A 17,171-nucleotide genomic window follows, 5' to 3' on the forward strand; every position below is an offset into this window, starting at 1 on the left:
TGTAGTAAGGTATAAGAGCACTGAAGAGACTTGTTGAGTTCTTGATGTGTTAATGCATATTGTGTGGGAGAAAGTGAAGCTTTCGCTTCCTTCCACTTGCTGTGGGGAAAAATCATTCTCCTTTTTCCTAATTGAGTAAATAAAGGAGCTGTTATTGGAGCCAGGACCCTCAGCTCTTTCAGAAGCTCCTGTTAATAGTGGGTCTCATTACCTGGATATCTTCTCCTATGTAGTAGGGAGCATGCAGGTGGTGGGATGCAGATGCACAGAGTTATCTGAAATAATTGTAGGCAGCTGAGAATCACTTCCTGTACTGTAAAGATCTGATTAGGTTTCAAGAAGTAGCAAGCGAGGTGCAGCTCATGAATGAGGTCCCGTATGCACRGATGGGCCAGGTACTCTAATGTGGTGATCAGTTGTGGTGAGTAATAGAACAACCAAGCTGCCTCCTGGATTGAAATTACTAGTTGCAGAACAATTCTCTTTGTCTATTCTTAATTAAGCAACAGAGGTAAGTAAACCTGAGTCAACTTTAATGCAGGGATGTAGCAAAGGCCAATATTACAACTGGGATCRCTTAAGCTAATCTACTTGTTTGAAAGTGTTGCTGTTAAAAGCTGTAATGGCAATGAGAAAGCTGATGTGGCAATCTATTTTGCTCTTCCTTTCCCCCTAAAAGATGAGTTCCTGGAAAAAGTAAAAAAGAAAGTGCTTCGTAGGGTATGAAYAAAGGAGGTAAGAAGTGCTTTGTCAAGAAAAAATAAATACTCATCTTTGCTAACGGGTTTAGATTTTATTAAGGGTAGCAATAATAAATTCTAAGGCAAGAATGGAAAACCACGTAATTTTTATTCTACCTCTGAAATATGGTCTGGTTGTGATCCTGAGAAACTGAATTATCTAGCCTCAAAGGCAAGGTTTTCTAGCTCCCTTCTGTAGTATTACTTTTATTCAATATGAAGCCGGAAGATGGATAGGCTAGGAAGAGCGTTCCTATTTAAGGTGCAGATGTAACTGCTTAYAGCAACGCAGAACTCTGATCTCCTCCTGGTAACCAGCTCTTAGTAGCCTTTTTGTGGTGAGGGAGAAGGTGGAAGGAGGAGTGGTTTTAGGTAATAAAGAACAAGTTTCAGGAAAGTATGAAGTAACAATTGTCTAGTTCAGCCTCTTAGTGATTGAGCAGCAAAATAAGCAGTTGAACAGCTGTGCAGTAACACTGGCAAATGAAGAAATCTGCTAAAAGAAGTCTGCACTTTATCTGCAGGTCTTGATACAATTCCATATGAGAACTGCGAATAAAAGGATTTACTGGTTAAAACTTGTTTCACACAGGCAGGCTTTGGCTTTGCATCATGCATAAGACATGAAGACTTGCCCCAAAAGAGATTTTTAGATGACAATCTTGGCATCTTTATTACAGTCAATTATAGGATGAAATCCGCAGGGGCTGTTTTAGCCAAATATACAAGGTATTTTTCAAAAAGAGAAAACATATTTAGAGATTGAATTGTATTTGGCAGTGGGTTGAGCAACTCTGCAAGCAGCTCTGATCTGGGAGTGGTTTCCTTCCATCTTTCACCTCATGTCAAAACAGAAGACTACTACGTGGGGCTGTGTGAGARTTACTCCAGGTCACTTATCTTTCATTTTTATTAGCAACCTTGGTAACAAAGCAGTATGCTTGTTAAATTTGTGGTCAACAGGAAGCTGGAGAGATGTGAAAGATAAGATAGTATTCAAAATAATCTTGGAAACTTGTTTAGTGGTGTGACAGGGAGGAGATGGTGGGGAAAGGCAAGATCCTTTTCAGTCAAGTGCTGAATGCAGAGAGTGTTAAACTACACAAATGTAGAGTGGGGCACAGCTGGTTGACATTCCTTCAGAAAAGGGATCTAGGAGACAGTCCTGCTGTTAGAAGAAAGGCAAGCTTCAGGCAACGCTTTAGGAATGAGATTATATGTGGCAAAGCGCATGAGATAATCCCATGTTTCACAGGAATACCTAGAAGTACTTGAGATGGTCATTATGACTGCGTTGTCCAGCGGAGAGCASCATGACTGACATCCTGAAAATGTGGGAAACCGTGAGGGAGCAGTGAAAGAATATGAGTTTGAAACTACATAGTAGACTGGTCTTAAATTGCAGCTAGAAAAGTTTCTCCTAAGGCCTAATACAAAAACAAGGGTAGAGAATCACTGAAAAAATGCATGAAGAGATGGTAGCTCTTCTACAAATTAAGAGCAACCACCTGTCAGAAGTGATAGCTACATTTGATGTTTGGAGACAAGGGAAAAGGTGAGCTAACTTACCACAGTCCTTTCCCACCCTATTTTTCTACAGTTCTGTATGACTTGCATCTCCAAGCAAGCCTAGATGTTAAAAGGTAAATAACTTCTGGAGGACGAAGAGTTGAATACAGCATGGCAAGGAAAGCACCAGGAAGGGCAGTTGGTGTGAATGAAGACGGGGTGACACCAAGGGGATACTGTAGAGCTAGACTTCCAAAAGGTTCAGGAGAAAATAATCCTAGAGGTGAAATATAAAACTCTGACTGATGAGAGAAGCTCTAAGCCCTCTGAAAAATGAGCACCTGGCTTGAGAGTGCTGCCGATTTCCCCACATCAGGAGCAGTGTTGACAGCAGAGGGTACAGGCATGTTGGCTGGCATCACCTACAGTGTGTGGGTGCATTGGGCGGAGAGTGCCTGTGCCAGGGCAAAAAAGCCTAAAAGAGCTAATGAAGATGATGTCCTTTCCTTGCTCTGAAAGGAGGTTGGGCCTATGGAGGCCCCWGCAAACAGGCTGTCAGTTGTTCAGCTAGGTGGGAAATGGGCAAAAGATGTGTGCTGATGACATGTGGGGTGAACTCTTAACTGCAGGGTCCCGGGTGTAATTCGGTAAATAGTTAATTTTGTCTGCTGCAGCTGTGAAATTAGTGTGCCTAGTATGCAGGAATATGATGAGAGCATCCTGGGAACAGCACATTTTCTATATTGAGTACAAGTCCCAGCTAAAGAAATAAGTAAGAATCAGGGGGATTTGTGAATCTGGCACTGAAAACAATAGTTAGCAAATGCTTGCTATCCCTGTTGCTGAGAATGAGATCTAGATGAGATACCTTTTTCCAGGACTATCTAGTCTAAAGTTATTTGCTAGATCTCCTTATGAATCCTGCTAGTTCCTGACCTCATGAAATCCTTTAGCAATGAGCAATCATTAAATGTTTCAGTTTCTGGTGTCATCGACTGCCTTGCCTGTCAGGCTTTCCCTTGCCTTTCCCTTTCTAAAATACATAGAATGGGATATTTTTCACTTGCTTGTGTAGAAAAGGACAAATGGGGGTGAATGTGATGCCAAGCACTGAATGAACTGGAATGGGAGAGCCCTTCAGATGGCTCCTTGTCTGTGGAAAACAAGGCATTCCTAAACTGCTAATGACGATCCTTTGTAGGGATGGTGCTAAATACCTGATTGAGCAATTGCATTCTTTTAGTCTCCATCTTGTCTGCCTTGATGTTCCTATATTTAAGGATCATCATAACTGTTCTTGTTCTAGAGCAGCAGGAGGAGCTTCTGGTGAGCTCTTTGTYAACTGCGATCCAATTCAGAGTCGCCGCTTGCCAGAAGGCAGGTCCATGTTGCAGGTTTGGCCAAAAATCACCTTTCTGAAGTGCTTAAATATGTATTCAGATTCAYCCAAGGCTATTTTCACAGGGTAGGCCAGGTTCACCAAGCAATCCAAAGCTTGCATGACTACCTAATCCTTGGTATTTACCTCTGTACAAGTCATATGCAAGTTTGTCCTTAATGAGGTTGCATTTGCTTTTAAACTGCAAATGAAGATGTTGATTAGCTGTTGGGTGTGAAGCTATTCTCTGCAGAAACCCCTGACAACATACAAGTTTGACAAAGTCTTTATCAGTGGCTGGCAGATATCCCCAAAATAGTTTTTCTTACTCTGTTCAGTGTGTRCATTTTGCATACTACACAGTTAATTTTCAAAATGCAGTTATGGGTACTCAGGTATAGATCTACATTCCGGCCCAGTGGACCTGAACAGGAGTACTCATAGTCTCATTAGAGATTACCCGGGGCAGCTCAGCAGGCTCCCTGGGGGGTTTATTTTAGTCTTCTGCCTTGTTCCTGAAGGAGATGAGCAGGCTGGGCCAGCAGCACTTGTTGCCACATGCTCACACTGCAAAGGGTCCCGTTCAGGAGTTGAGGGCTACATTTTCCACATCTCCACATGCCTTCTTCTCAGCATTATGGATGAAATGACATCAAATATCCAGGATCTGGGACCATGCTGCTGTGGCTGCTTATTATTGGATCCCTTGGGAGAGCTTTGCTAGCTGTTAAATGCAAAAAACAGCAACCCCCCCCCCCCAAAAAAAAATTAGTTTTTAGAGAAGCACTGCTACCATATGCTTAGCAGCTCATTTGTGTTTTCAGAGTTTTGATACTGGTTGTTTTGGATTTTGTATGTAATTAACATCATCCAAGCTATTGCTCCCACTGCCATCTGGTCAGCATGATAATCACAGATATGTTGAAAGCTGGTATTTACAAGGGAAAAATGAGGGTGCCTTCACTATCTGCAGCTTCTTGGAGCCATCCMGCAGCACTGCTTGTGTGTGCTTTTTGCTATTGCAGGTCTGTCCCGTGARTCATTTGAATCCAGGAAGAGCTACATGAACCGTTGCATTTTATCTTTTGTATCCTTAAAACAAAAACTGAACCGTAAGGTTAAATGCTTCCTGACATCTCATTCTGGACAAAGACATGCAGTGTCGTGATTCAGGTAACGCTTGCCTGATGTGAGTGAGGRTATGATTTAGAGAGAGACCGTTCTGTTAGATGTTCAAAATTTTTGCATCTCGCTTTTTGAACCAGGCTTAGCTAAACTCCTCCCAGCAGTAGTACAGAGTATGAGAATACTCCAGGACACACATTCAGCTGTCTTAGCTGCCCTTTTTTTCCTTGTTTTCTTCCTTGCTCCATCCCTTGCTGTGGCTGCCGTGTGTCAGGCTGGAATTTCTCAGGCACTGTCTGAATGGGTTTCCGGGGAGCATCAGAGCTGTGGCTCGTGGTTAGACGCCTGCAGCAATGAAAAGCCAGCGCTGTAGCCCATGCGTGTGGCGTGTGTGCCGTAGCAATGGGATTGCTCATCAAAATTCAGCGCCGCCGATCACTCCAACCTCAGGCAGACAGGCATTCCTCAAACCCCGTTCTCACGTGCTTCTCGGGCAGATAGAGAGAGATCTGGGAAGAGAGAGGCAGGGAGCGTCCCTGGGCTGCCTGCAGCTTTAGGTATTTTTGTAGCTAACGAGGCTGCAGTGCAGCATACGACGACCTGATTTTGCTGCATGACCCTGCTTCGTCCTCCGAATGGTTCGTTCCACGCGCGGAACGAGACATCTTCCTGCGGCAGATGGAGCACGCAGTCGTATGAATGGAAAATCTTGCGTAATGCAGAAAAGTACATCAGACCGAATTAAAATTAGAAAGGCACCCTTACATTTCTTATTCGCTAATTCTGAAGGACTTTGCAATTTTCGAGTCTCTAACATGGATTTTTAAAGCAGGAAGGGACGCATTACGACTCTGATGTTGAAAAAAAGATACAAATGTGAGAACGCATTGATTTCTGCGGATTCGGTTACCAGCTAGTGTGACTTACTGTGACTGGCCTGTTAGTTTTGCTTTGCTTCTTGTCTGATAACACRGATCCACCAGAGGGGAAATAACCAGGCAGCAGCAAGGTGCTGGCGTCACTGGCTCAGTACATGTGATACGTTTTCAGAGCTGAGCTGCATAAACTCAGGGAAGTGTGTACAAACTCGTGTTTATTCCAGCCCTTAAAGCAAGGTCAAATTTGGATGAAATTTCACAGGAACCACACGTGCATATTTCTGATGTGAGCTTTGTGATGGTCACACCAACTCTGCCAAAATTCAGTCCCTATAGATGCTAAAGCTTCCTAGCAAAACAATTGAGAAGTCTTTTTTTTTTCTTTTTTAATTGGTCAAAACAGTATTTTTGCCTTATATTTGTATGAAKAATGCTGAGATATATATCTATATCTATTTATTTATAAATACACACACATACACACATATATACAGCAAATGAAAGAAATCAGATTGAAGCAAATATCTGAGAAACTTYATGGAAAAACTTCAGCCTGGACAYCTTTCAGTAGGCAAAGTTATAAGCCAGTGAAAATAGGGCTAAAACCAGGATCTTGTTATGGGAAATGTTGGGCAGCCTGGTCTTGGGGCTCTTCTAGCCGTCTCGGCCAGGGTGAGACTGTCCAATTAGTCCGACGAGGCGTTCGCATGTGCCTAACGCCTAATGCGCATATTCTGATTTCAGATGTCGTTATACTGGAGTCTGTCTAAGGTGAACGAGGAAAATGGGGACAGAAACAAAGAGAAAAAMCACAGAAATCAACAGAAACAGAGGGATTCGAATAGGGAAAGTCCAGTGTAGGAGATCACTGGTTAGACCAGAAAGCGTGCAGCACGGTGTCGGGACTGCAGAAATAGAAGCTGCAGTACTTTCTGGAGTCTGAAAAATACGTTCTTTCCGAAGGAAAGTGTTTGTATCGGCGGAGCTTCGCCGGGGCCAGCGGGAACTGCAGGGGGTGGCCTTTATGTCTCGGCCTCCTTGAGTTGGTGCCAAGAAAAGTTCCCCCAAAGCATTGCTCTCCAGGAGAGGAATGCGCTTTAATCCGTCAGCGGGAAAGGGCTYGGGGCGTCAGCCTTGACCGTGCCCACGCGGAGCAGCTCGGAGCTATCTAGACCTTGAGCTCCTTCAGGCTTGCGTCTTTCTCGGGTGTTAAGAGCTGTTAAGAACGGTAGCGTTGGCCCTAGCAGCTCCCAGACGGGAGCGGACCGACTCCCAGTGCTGGTTGGTTCGGTTCGGTTTGGCGGCACGACGGGGCCRGCTAACCCGTCCTCCCCCAGCCCGGGCGCCCACCGCTCGCCCCGCCGATAGTCACGCAAATGGGGCGCCCGGGCGGGGGGAGCCGGCCGGGCTTGGGCCCGCCTCGCGAGGGGRCTGCACGTTGCTTACGGGGAATTAAAAACAAACCAGAAAACAACAACAAAAAAAGCTGAATGCCCAAGGTCCGTGCCGGTGGCCTTTGCAAAAAGGCGTCTGCGTAACTCCCCTTCYGCAGCCCCCTGCTCCTCCTCCAGCCAACCCTCTGCTCCTCGTTGGCTTGAAATCAGGCACAGAGATGGGGAGGAAGAAAAAATCGAGATGCAACAAGTGGTCAGGCTTCAGCTCCGGTGCCCGGCGAGGAGGCTCATCCCGCGGCTTTGCTCCCTCCCCGCCATTTCCAGCCGTCTCGGCACCACGGCGGCACCGCTGGCCGCTGACACCAGAACCTGCCTGGAGCAGCACACTGGCCCAGGGAGTGGGAAAGAGAAGGAAAAAAAAGTACATATCTTCTTGGAAAGGATGCCCGTTGCCATCAAACGCTGCTGCCGGCGGGGACCCTGGTCCGGGAGGGCCGGGATGCTCTGTCCCGGCAGCAGCCGAGGTGCCATTGCAGCGGCCGTGACTTCAGCCTGTTGCAATCCACCCGTGCAAACCCTGGACGGCGATTAGTCCCCTCAGCGTCGGGCTCTTAAGTGTCTAACCGCGTGGTCTGGACGAGTCAGCGGAGAGCYGGGAGGGCGGCGGGGGCTGAGCGCGAAGCCGTGCTTGCCGCAGATGGATGTCCAGCAGGGACAAGGCTGTCCCGGGTGGCTGTGTGTGTAGACTGGTCTCCAAAGCCAACGGGAAACAGTGGCTCATGGATRAAATAAATGGAAGAGCACGGCTTTTTAGGGCATCAAACGGGGTTTGAGGGGTGCGACCTGGAGGAGAATTCGCTGCGCTTGGCAGCAGCAGAGGCTGCGTGAAGGCACTTGTAGGTGTGTGGGGAGCGACGTTCTCCAACTTCCTTCCCCTCCGAAGCGCTGGAGCAGTCTGGTACATCTCAGTCCTCTCCACTTGCTCCTTGGGGTGGCTGCTGGGAGCAGCCTGCCACGTGGGCAGCCCAGAGGCCCCCTTGCCTGCGGGGTGGAGATCTCTCTTCCCAGAAAAGGGAGGTGCTTTTTGTCCCATCAGGTGCTTGAACACCGGTTCATTCTCCATTTGTCTCTCTTTCGCTGGAAAATCCATGTTTTTCTTGCTGTCAATCCCCTGTGAATGGTTTTTACCATCTAATTTTAGTGCTTTTTGCAAGCAGCCAGTCTAAATATTTGACAGATTCCTATAGAGATGTTCCAGGCTATTAGCAAAATAATGTGCTTTCTGAGGGTGATTTTACTGTCTAGTGAAAGTTGTTCAATATCTTTGGTAAAAATGTATTTATAATCACAATTATTTTTCTCTTCTTTTTGTCTTTTGTAAGTGAAATGAGAGATCTGATTAGAAAAGAAATCCAGGGTTTCCCTAAAAAACTTCAGTAACTCAGTGAGGAAAATGAATGATGACCATAGTATGTTCCTGCCTAGAGACTGCATGCAGCCACCTGTGCTTTCCAGACTAGGAATAATTCAGCCTCCTGGCCACCACTTTTTTTGAGGTAGGAGAAAAAATATTCTTATTTTACCAGCAACAGGACCACTGTTGTGATTCCTGGCTGTGGATGGCAACAGATKACTTCCTCCCAAAGACCCTGCTTTCTTGATTACTTGTCCAACACTACAATGTCACCACACAGCTGCCACCGCTTTCTCATACCTAGCTTTGGGTTGCGATCYCCGTGCATGAGTCCCATCCATGCTTGAGCCAGTCCTTGGGGATCTACCTTAAAACTGATGAGGTAACCAGCAGCAGAGCTGTGGATGGACGCTACAGCCTCCCAGTCTCGCGTCTGCACTTCTACCTTGGCATTGCCCTCCTGCTCCACCATGGTGGGGAGCTGATCCTCAGGACATCAGGCACCTTCTCGCACCTGGTTTTCTGGAGGCCCAGAAGGACCCTGATCCCATGTGTCAAAGCACCTTCAGCATCTTGGCTGCTGTTTTTATAACTATAGTACTATTTACCTGAAACAGGTTGTCTGCACAGTTTCATATCTCAGTTAATGTCTTTAACACCATTCTTGCTGCTGCCTGTTTAACATATGGTAAAGTAGGGTGACAACATGTGCTGGCCCCAACAGGGTGTCTTTCCACCAGGTTAGACCGCACTATGCTGCCTGTTGGGAGAAGGCAAAACGCTGCTGTCGGGAGACGACACGGGCAGACGGCACGGATCGAGGCCTCTCYCCCCTTCCCCGCGGTGGCTGGGGCTGACAAGGTCCGTCTCCTTCGCGCCTGCTTGGCTGAAGTACGGCCCGGATTTCGGCCGAAGCAGCTCAAGGAGCGTCAGCGCTGGCCTCATCGYGCCGCTTTGTTTTTGCGGGTGTCTGCACCTCCCAAGCGAGCGCCAATTAGGAGCGGGGAAGGCGAGAGGAAAGAAAGGAATTAAAGAGAGGCAAAACGATCCAGCTTGCAGCAGATCTTCAGCCTGTTTGTCAAGACAGATGGAAGCACGCAGCCGATGGCTTTGCTGCAGCCGGGCCCCCGAGCAGGTGGGTATTTTGGAAAGGACGAGCAGTTTGCCCTCCTAACTCACGGCTGCCCAGCTTACACCGGACATATGTTGATTACAACTTCACTTGGCTCCTGCTGCTGCAGGAATCAGGACGTGTTCGCTCCTCCCCACCTGCCTTAAAAATAAATTACTGGGACAAAAACAAAAAAAAAGAAGTTACAAACACTTGTTGCATTTAAGTGGGAAGGGCAAATGAGGGTTCAGAACCGCGTGGGTATGATTTCACTTAAGTACTAATTGCTGCCTGCCTTTCATTAAGAGACCATCATGACTGTCCCAGCAGCATTTTAAACATATATGCAGATGGGCAGATGGCCTTTTGCTGTAATACAAGCAGATGCATCTAATGTTACAGATGGATTATTATGTTGATTCATCGCTAAAAGAAAAACTTATCTCACAATAGGGCATTCGTTTGAGCAGAGTTCCTTCTTGAGCTTATGTTCCTCTTTGGTATTGCTGGCTTTTCACTCCACGAAACACACTTCTCCATCAGCAAGGCTAATATTTCCCCTTCTGGGCTGCATAAGGAGAAAGAAAAAAAAGATAAAGAGCCAGTCTAGACATAAAATGGTCCTTCTGGGAACCTAGAAGATGCTGCATAACTCGAGCTACTGCTGGCCAGGGAGGCACCTATGGTAAGCTGTGTGTATCCTCCACCTTTGCAGCTCTTACTGAACTGTGTGTTCTGAGCTCTTCCAGCATCACCAGGATAGGCAGAAGGAAGATCTGGGACAGACACAATATATTTTCCTTGTGGAAGAGTGTCCATTTGGAAGCTCAAGGTAACTTGCACAGACAATAATGTTTTAGCCTTAGGCACCAGCATAACAATTGGTGGACTGGTAGATTGGGTCAAAACGCATATCCCCCAAAATAAGGGCAGAAATTGCACTACTGCTGAGATACGTGCCGTGGCTGGTTGTGTCACTCCAACAAGAGTCTGCCCTGAAATCACACCTTTTCTCTCACTTTTTGAGATGCAGTTTAACACACTCACTGCCCCAGGGAGGTCTACTGAATTAGAAATCTTCTGATCAGCGGGGTTTCTCCAAAGGAGAAAGTTACGTGTTAAGCACTGAGAATGAACACTAAGGGATCACGTAGGTGTGCTCTTTTCTGGGTAGACTTGCCTGTGAACTCTGTTTTCTGCACTGATTTCCTTGCTTGATCTGTCTGAGTTTCAGGTCAGTGTGTCTGGACAATCACCAAAATCTGAGTGTCCAGATCATGGCTTGCCCCAGTGACACCCGCTGTGCTCTCAAAGTCTCAGGCCAGAGAGTCCCCTCGGGTATCTGTGTGCGGAGCTTGATGGTGCTTTGTTGAGACTGAGGGCTGCTGGGGATCCCCCCAAAATGATAGAAGCCTCCAGATGACAGAGAGCTCTAGTAGATAAACAAAACACCTAGCTATGGATGTAGAACAAACAGCTACCAAAGCCAGCAGAATTTAGGACAGGCACATGTAAAACATCAGAATAAAAATGGTTGCATTACATTAAGTAATGTTACATAATGCAAGGAGCTGGATATAGTGCTTAAAACAGAAAATGACTGTGTATCTTCCAGTTCTAGTTTCTCAGTGACATAAACTGGCATTATGCAACAGTTGACCTGTCTATAAAATAGGGGAGTTGATACTTACCTATGTCCCGGACATGTGAGTCATCAATTAGCATTTGCAAGACAGTTGGGGGACTTTGCATGGGGGGCTGTCCAAGTGCCACGGCTACTCTTCCGCGTCTCTCCACCGTTGGACGTAGCCTAGCAGCGAGTGCATGCACGTGCTTGTGTGCAGTCGTGCTGGTCCATAAACAACTTTCCTAAAGAAGCAGTATGGCTTCAAATAAGAAACACAATTGTTTGTTAATTAACCTTACTCTGAATTGCCTTGYGTCTAGGTACTAGGGGACTTTATGCTCATGCTACTGATGCTTTTGTTGTATCCAACCCAGGCAATGGCTTGTGTACTGACCATAAGAGGCCAGGCTCGATAGCTGCTATGGATCTGCTTGACCTCAGTTCTGATGAATGCGTGCGTCATCTCGTAGCAAGAAAATGTATTTTCTTAAATATGCCAGCTATATCTAACAACATTAATTTCAGTGGTCCCCACCCCCTCCAGCTGTCTGATGCTACCAGTGTGACATTATTTCCCAAGCTCTTTTGGAAGCTTTAAAGGAGAACAATTCTGTTGGACCGGGAGGCTGTTTTGGGGCAAGGTTTGTTGGAAGGCATCTGCCTCCGGCAGCTCCCATTCTGATACTTACAACCTGATTTTTCAAAGAGCTCAGCACTCTGCTTCTCAGTTCTGGGTAAAAACCAGGCCATTTATTTGCAGTGCCTAAATGGGATTTAAACTAATCTTTGAAAATCTGGCCCAAATATTTCTTCTATAATTAARAAAAGGAAAATTCTAAGTCTTAGAGCTATAACTGTCAAGGAAATGCTAGTGTCTTTGCTATCTAAGGCATAGCCCTTGAGAGTTCTCACATCTATATTTTGCTGAAAGGCAATGAGAACATCTTTCCACATGGCTAAGGAAAACAAGATAGTCAAGCAGAAGAGTGAGGGAATTTAGATTTGCAGTGATGACATCTTCCACAGTGACCTCACTGCTTAGCACTATGATTTAGTCAATTATTTTTAAGAAATGTAGGAGAACAATTTAAATTAGGATTCCAGAGGGGAGCAATGATCCCATCCATCTGAAGAAAAAGGCAAGGAAACCAGGTCTTCCTGAGAACTCCTTAATGCTCCTATGGTCTCTCTGTAGGAAGGAAGCCCCCAGCTCTCTGCAAAGGGTTGGCTTCAACCAGCMATGAGCACATCCCTGTGAAGATGGGAGAACTGTATTGGGGATCTTCTGCCTCTGAGAYGACCTTTGCATGAGCAAGAACTGGAGCTTTCCTGTAAACAAGGGTAGGTCAATATTTCATAGAGATAGCTGCAAACCACTGAGCTCCCATCAGCTGGACTGGATGATAAGTAGGTGTCTAACTTGCCTTATTCATACCCAGGTCAGGACGAGAAAAGGGGGGATTTTTCTCTTCTGTTCCCTGTAAGATCCAATTGCAGCATCTGCAAAGTTAATGTTACGTGAGCATTTCCTAGGGTCCTGTCCAGGCTGGTTGAGGCCTCTTTTTTCTCTGGATGATTCACATCRTCGACAGCCTCTGCAGAATCACAGTGTCCAAACCGTTGGCCTCACTGCAACACTGGCTCAGTGTATTAAGACCATGCAGAACATTTATAGCATGGAATAAAAAAGTAAAGGTGAAATGTGCAGCCTGGGGCTCCTGGTTCTCTCTCGTGTGCTCCTGGGAATGGAATTTTTRCCCATTGGACTTGAGCTGCTCTAAAAAGCACAGAACAAAAGCTAATCTTAAAAGTGATCCGCAGAGGAGTAAATGGCAGGCTCACTCATTGTTATTCATGTATGGTGCTCAAAGCACACTTGAAATGGTTGGGATTTTCTGTGAACATTTTYCTTTTTTAATTCTGCTTGCGTTTTTGGCAGGGGAGGGGGTGATATTTGTTTTAGCAGCGGCCCAGGCATATGTCCCTCCTGAAAAACATTACGGCTGTTTGGGAAGCCTGCGCATGAGCGATGTAAGGAACGGGTGCAAGCAAACAGGCACGAATGGGCTGTAGTGGGGTGCGATATTCTCCGAGAGGCAGACTGGCCTTTGTCTCTTAATTTTATTTCTGCCTGCCCCGTGTTCTGTGCCAYACGATTTACGCACTGAATCATGCTCGGCAGCCGTATTCACAAGCTGGCATAAATTTATTTTTCGTCTGCTGGCCAACTACACCAACTGCCTCAACTGTTGTTTATTTTCTTCTGTTGCATCCTCTTGAGTTACTGTTAACAGTGTCCCTTTTGAGCAGAGATGGGCTTTTTGGCACTGAGGCCTGTCGGCCTGCCAAACTAATGGACCRTATCTGTTATCTAACTATTTGTAAAGGCTCCAGTTTCAGGACGTCTTGCAGTTGCTGCAGCCACCTGTAGTGAACTGGCATGGCCGCTGCCCGGGTAGGACGTGTCACCCCAGGTCAAGAGTGTCCTTTAGCACCAGCCTGCCCACGGGGGCACAGCCAGTTACRGGCTTTGTGTATGGAAACTGCCTTTCTGTGGCTGAAAGACTCATCTCCCCGGGCAGGGAAGCACGGCTGCTCCTGTGGGCATGCATGCTCCATGCACGGAGGGACCAGGGGGTCTCTTGCATGCTGCTAGTCATCTGTCCGGAGAAGACATGACCATGAAGAGAGTCTCGAGAAGTCCAGGCTAACTGCGTGGTAAGAAATACCTTCAAAATGACAGTCCTGGCCCTGTCTATAGATAAATGTGTAGTTTAAATGAGGAGTTCAATAGCCTGAAATGTAGCAAAGGGAAAGGACATCTTTCCCRTAATGCAGCTGTAACTCTGTCCTCTTTTGAGCAGTACCTCCCTATCCCAGTGGCACCCAGGTAGCACTGGGTCCCACCTGTGCAGCAAGCTCTGGGAGCAGAGAGTGCTTGAACCCTGCAGGATCTCCTCTGGGTCCTTCTCCTAGCTTGTAAGACATGTTGGGTTTTGGCAGGTAGGTCAGAGTAGCTATTTGTGCCTTGCCTAGGCACAAACCTGGGACCAGCGCTGCACAAACCAGACCTGGCTTGCAAAATACTTCAGCCCTCTGAAAATGTCTCTGTGGCTTTGCCGTCTCTCTGGTTACATGAGCTCTGTTTACAAGGCTCGGTGGGTTGTTTACTGCTGACCTTGGAGACCCATTTGGGGATTGGAAAGCTGAGCTGTTGTCTTTTTGCTTCATGACTCAGCTTGGATATCCCCATGCATGTATGTAGGTATTGGGGTGTTGGAGAACTACAGCCACCCTGAGCCATAGCTACAGCCAAAGTGGCACCACACTGAGAGCAGGTGCCAACCTGGGTGGGGGTTTCAGACCACAGGCTGCATTCACAGTGCTGGYAGTCAGAAGGAAAGTGTTGTCTTGCTTGTCGGCTGAGCACCTTTGAACCATGCTTGTTCACAGATTTGCTCCCCACAGTATCAGGGGRCTGGTTTCTACACTCACCTCTTAAAACGGGGACCTCAGAAGCCTATGACGATGAACAGGTTTAGCTGTTCACTTTGAACAGAAGGGTCTCTGGCAGGATGAGGGTCACCCAGCTTCTTTTGGGAAAGTCTTTGCTTCTCTTGTGGGCAGCGGTTATCACTGGAGTTGTGGGAGAGAGGAAAGAGATGGTCCTCAGGGTCTCTTCAGCTTCAGCTTTACTGGYAAGCTGGGAGATGGTGGCAATGCCATGGCCCATTTCAGCTCCCCTTTGGGCAAATGCTTTTTTGCTCTTATTTTTTTTCCTTCCCTCAGAGCTATTTAACCTCTTCTTTTTTCCCCATTAGCTCTGCCAGCACATGAGGTTAYAGGGATAAGAGGTGGCAGAGATACCCTGAGAGGGGCCACCTTCAAACAAACCTTGTTTGCAAACATTCCTCACTGGAACGTGCTGCCCCCTTCCTCCATTGGCAGATACAGTCCAGCCCAAGGGGTACATGTTTCTTGAGCCCTGCATCTTGCACAGGCCAGTGCTGCTGGCAGAGTGAGGAGGTGGATATCAGCAGCTGGGCAGGCTGGCAGCCTCAGTGCTGAACCAGCAGTCAAGGAGACTGTATTCCTCAAAAGACTTCCTTGTGCCAAGTCTGGAGCCTTCAGCTTGGAGCAGAGGACAGGGAGACACCACAGCTGAATGATTTGGTTGATAAGTGTGTCCCCCCCCCCGCTCTTGCTAGGCTTTAGTTATGTGCTAGGGTTCCAAAAGGAAAGAGTTCCTGTACAAGCAGTTTGGAGCTGCAGTTGTGTTCATGTTTAAAGCCAATGCCTTCAAACCATCTAGGTCCATGTGAACAGATGGGTAGAGGGCCTAGAAAGCCATTAGTAACAGGATACTCATGCTCCTGGTTGTGCCAAAGGCATCCCTATTGCAGGGCACGTCTGCTCTTCATATGGATACTGAAGTTGGCAGAAATGATTATGAATTTATAGAGACATTGCAAAGGGTTTATCTTAGGTCCTTCATCCCACAGGATCTCTGCACACACCTGCCAGATCCCTTGCATTCGCCAAAGTATGCACTTATGCTCATAAGTCAAGACATTACAAGCAGATTTGCCTGCTCTGAAGGCAAAGTAGCCTCTTGTGTTTGCAAACCAAGATTTAGCCACCTATTTCAAACCAATATTTTACCACCTATTTCAGAAAGATCGGAAACCAGGACCCTACATAAACACCCTTATTGCAGGAACAGGAGTCTACAAGTGCCATAGCCATGCTACTTCCTTGCAAATGCAATCTGGAAAGGGAAGAGCCTTCGCATAAATATTTGGCAGTACACCCAAGGTTCGTAGGCCAAAAGTGTTCACATGTGAGCCCTGTAAAGAATTCAGCAGCTTTAAGGTGTGACCTCTTTGCTCCCTTCGAGTCACTCATGCAAGAAACCCCACGGACTTCAGTGCAACTTCTCATGTGGTTACTGCTTCTCAGGCTGCCTCCTCACCATGCACTGAGCTAGGTGACTGCATTGCAAAATAGCCTCATTTCTAGATGTGCTATTGACACCACAACATCCTTGACTCAACCAGAATGGTGGGTTCCCTGCATCTTTTTAGATGCCACAATTTTAGTATGCATTTGCCTTCAGCTTGAGGGCTGTGACAAAAAAGCAATGTTCCGCACGCCCCCTTTGAGAGTTTTTTTTTCTATTCTCAAGCTAGTGGAAGGACGTAGAGGCGAGGATGGGCCCCATGCTGCCAAGCTGGAACTATTTCCTGCTCCCAAGTGCTCAAGRCTTTTAGAGCAGAGGTTGTACTTGAAGCTCATCTCTAGCCTTCAGYAAACTTTTCATAAACAGGAAGGAGCCCCAGGGAGGATGACAAGACAGAAATCAGTTCGGCTCTGATCTTTTGTTCTTTTCCTCTCTCTTTTTTTTTCTTAAAACTAACAATGCATTGCTTGATTTATTGTATCAAGAGCTGCCAGATGGAAGTAAAACTTCTTCCTTCAGGAGCGTGTGGCACTCCTTGGTGAGGCCTGCAGCTCGCCTCTCRCTGTACAGATGTAACCAGACCCTGTTTGCAGCTGAACAAATGCCATCTACCGGACCCACTCCCTGATTGCAACTGAAACRTATGCAAAAACACAGCGTAAGAGAGGAACATAGGTACAACCACAGCTGCTCTGAGAAGGACCCTGGCTTTGCGTTCAGGGCCTACTGTTTTTCCCAGGTGTTTTCCCAGCCTGGAAGAGCAGAGGGAACACTATTAGGTGGGTTAGCCAGAGKGCAGAGTGTTGTCTCAGCCTTACTTTAATTTTTGCTTTGTTTTCTTCCATAATGTCACTGCTGTCAGGGAAAGGGAAATCTCTTGTTTATCAAATTTCAGCTGTTCTCTCCGGYTTTTCACTGCAGCCTCCTGTGCTCACTTTGAGCTTGCTGAAGTGCCAGAAGGTGGTGGGGAAATCGTCTCTTGTGCTAATGTTCCCAGCCCTGAGGCTTGTCCCTCTGTGAAGGGGCAAGGGGCTC

The sequence above is a fragment of the Rhea americana genome, unplaced genomic scaffold (assembly GCF_003343005.1).
Source record: "Rhea americana isolate MKP2758 unplaced genomic scaffold, rheAme1 scaffold_30, whole genome shotgun sequence".
NCBI classification, from domain to species: Eukaryota; Metazoa; Chordata; class Aves; order Rheiformes; family Rheidae; genus Rhea; species Rhea americana.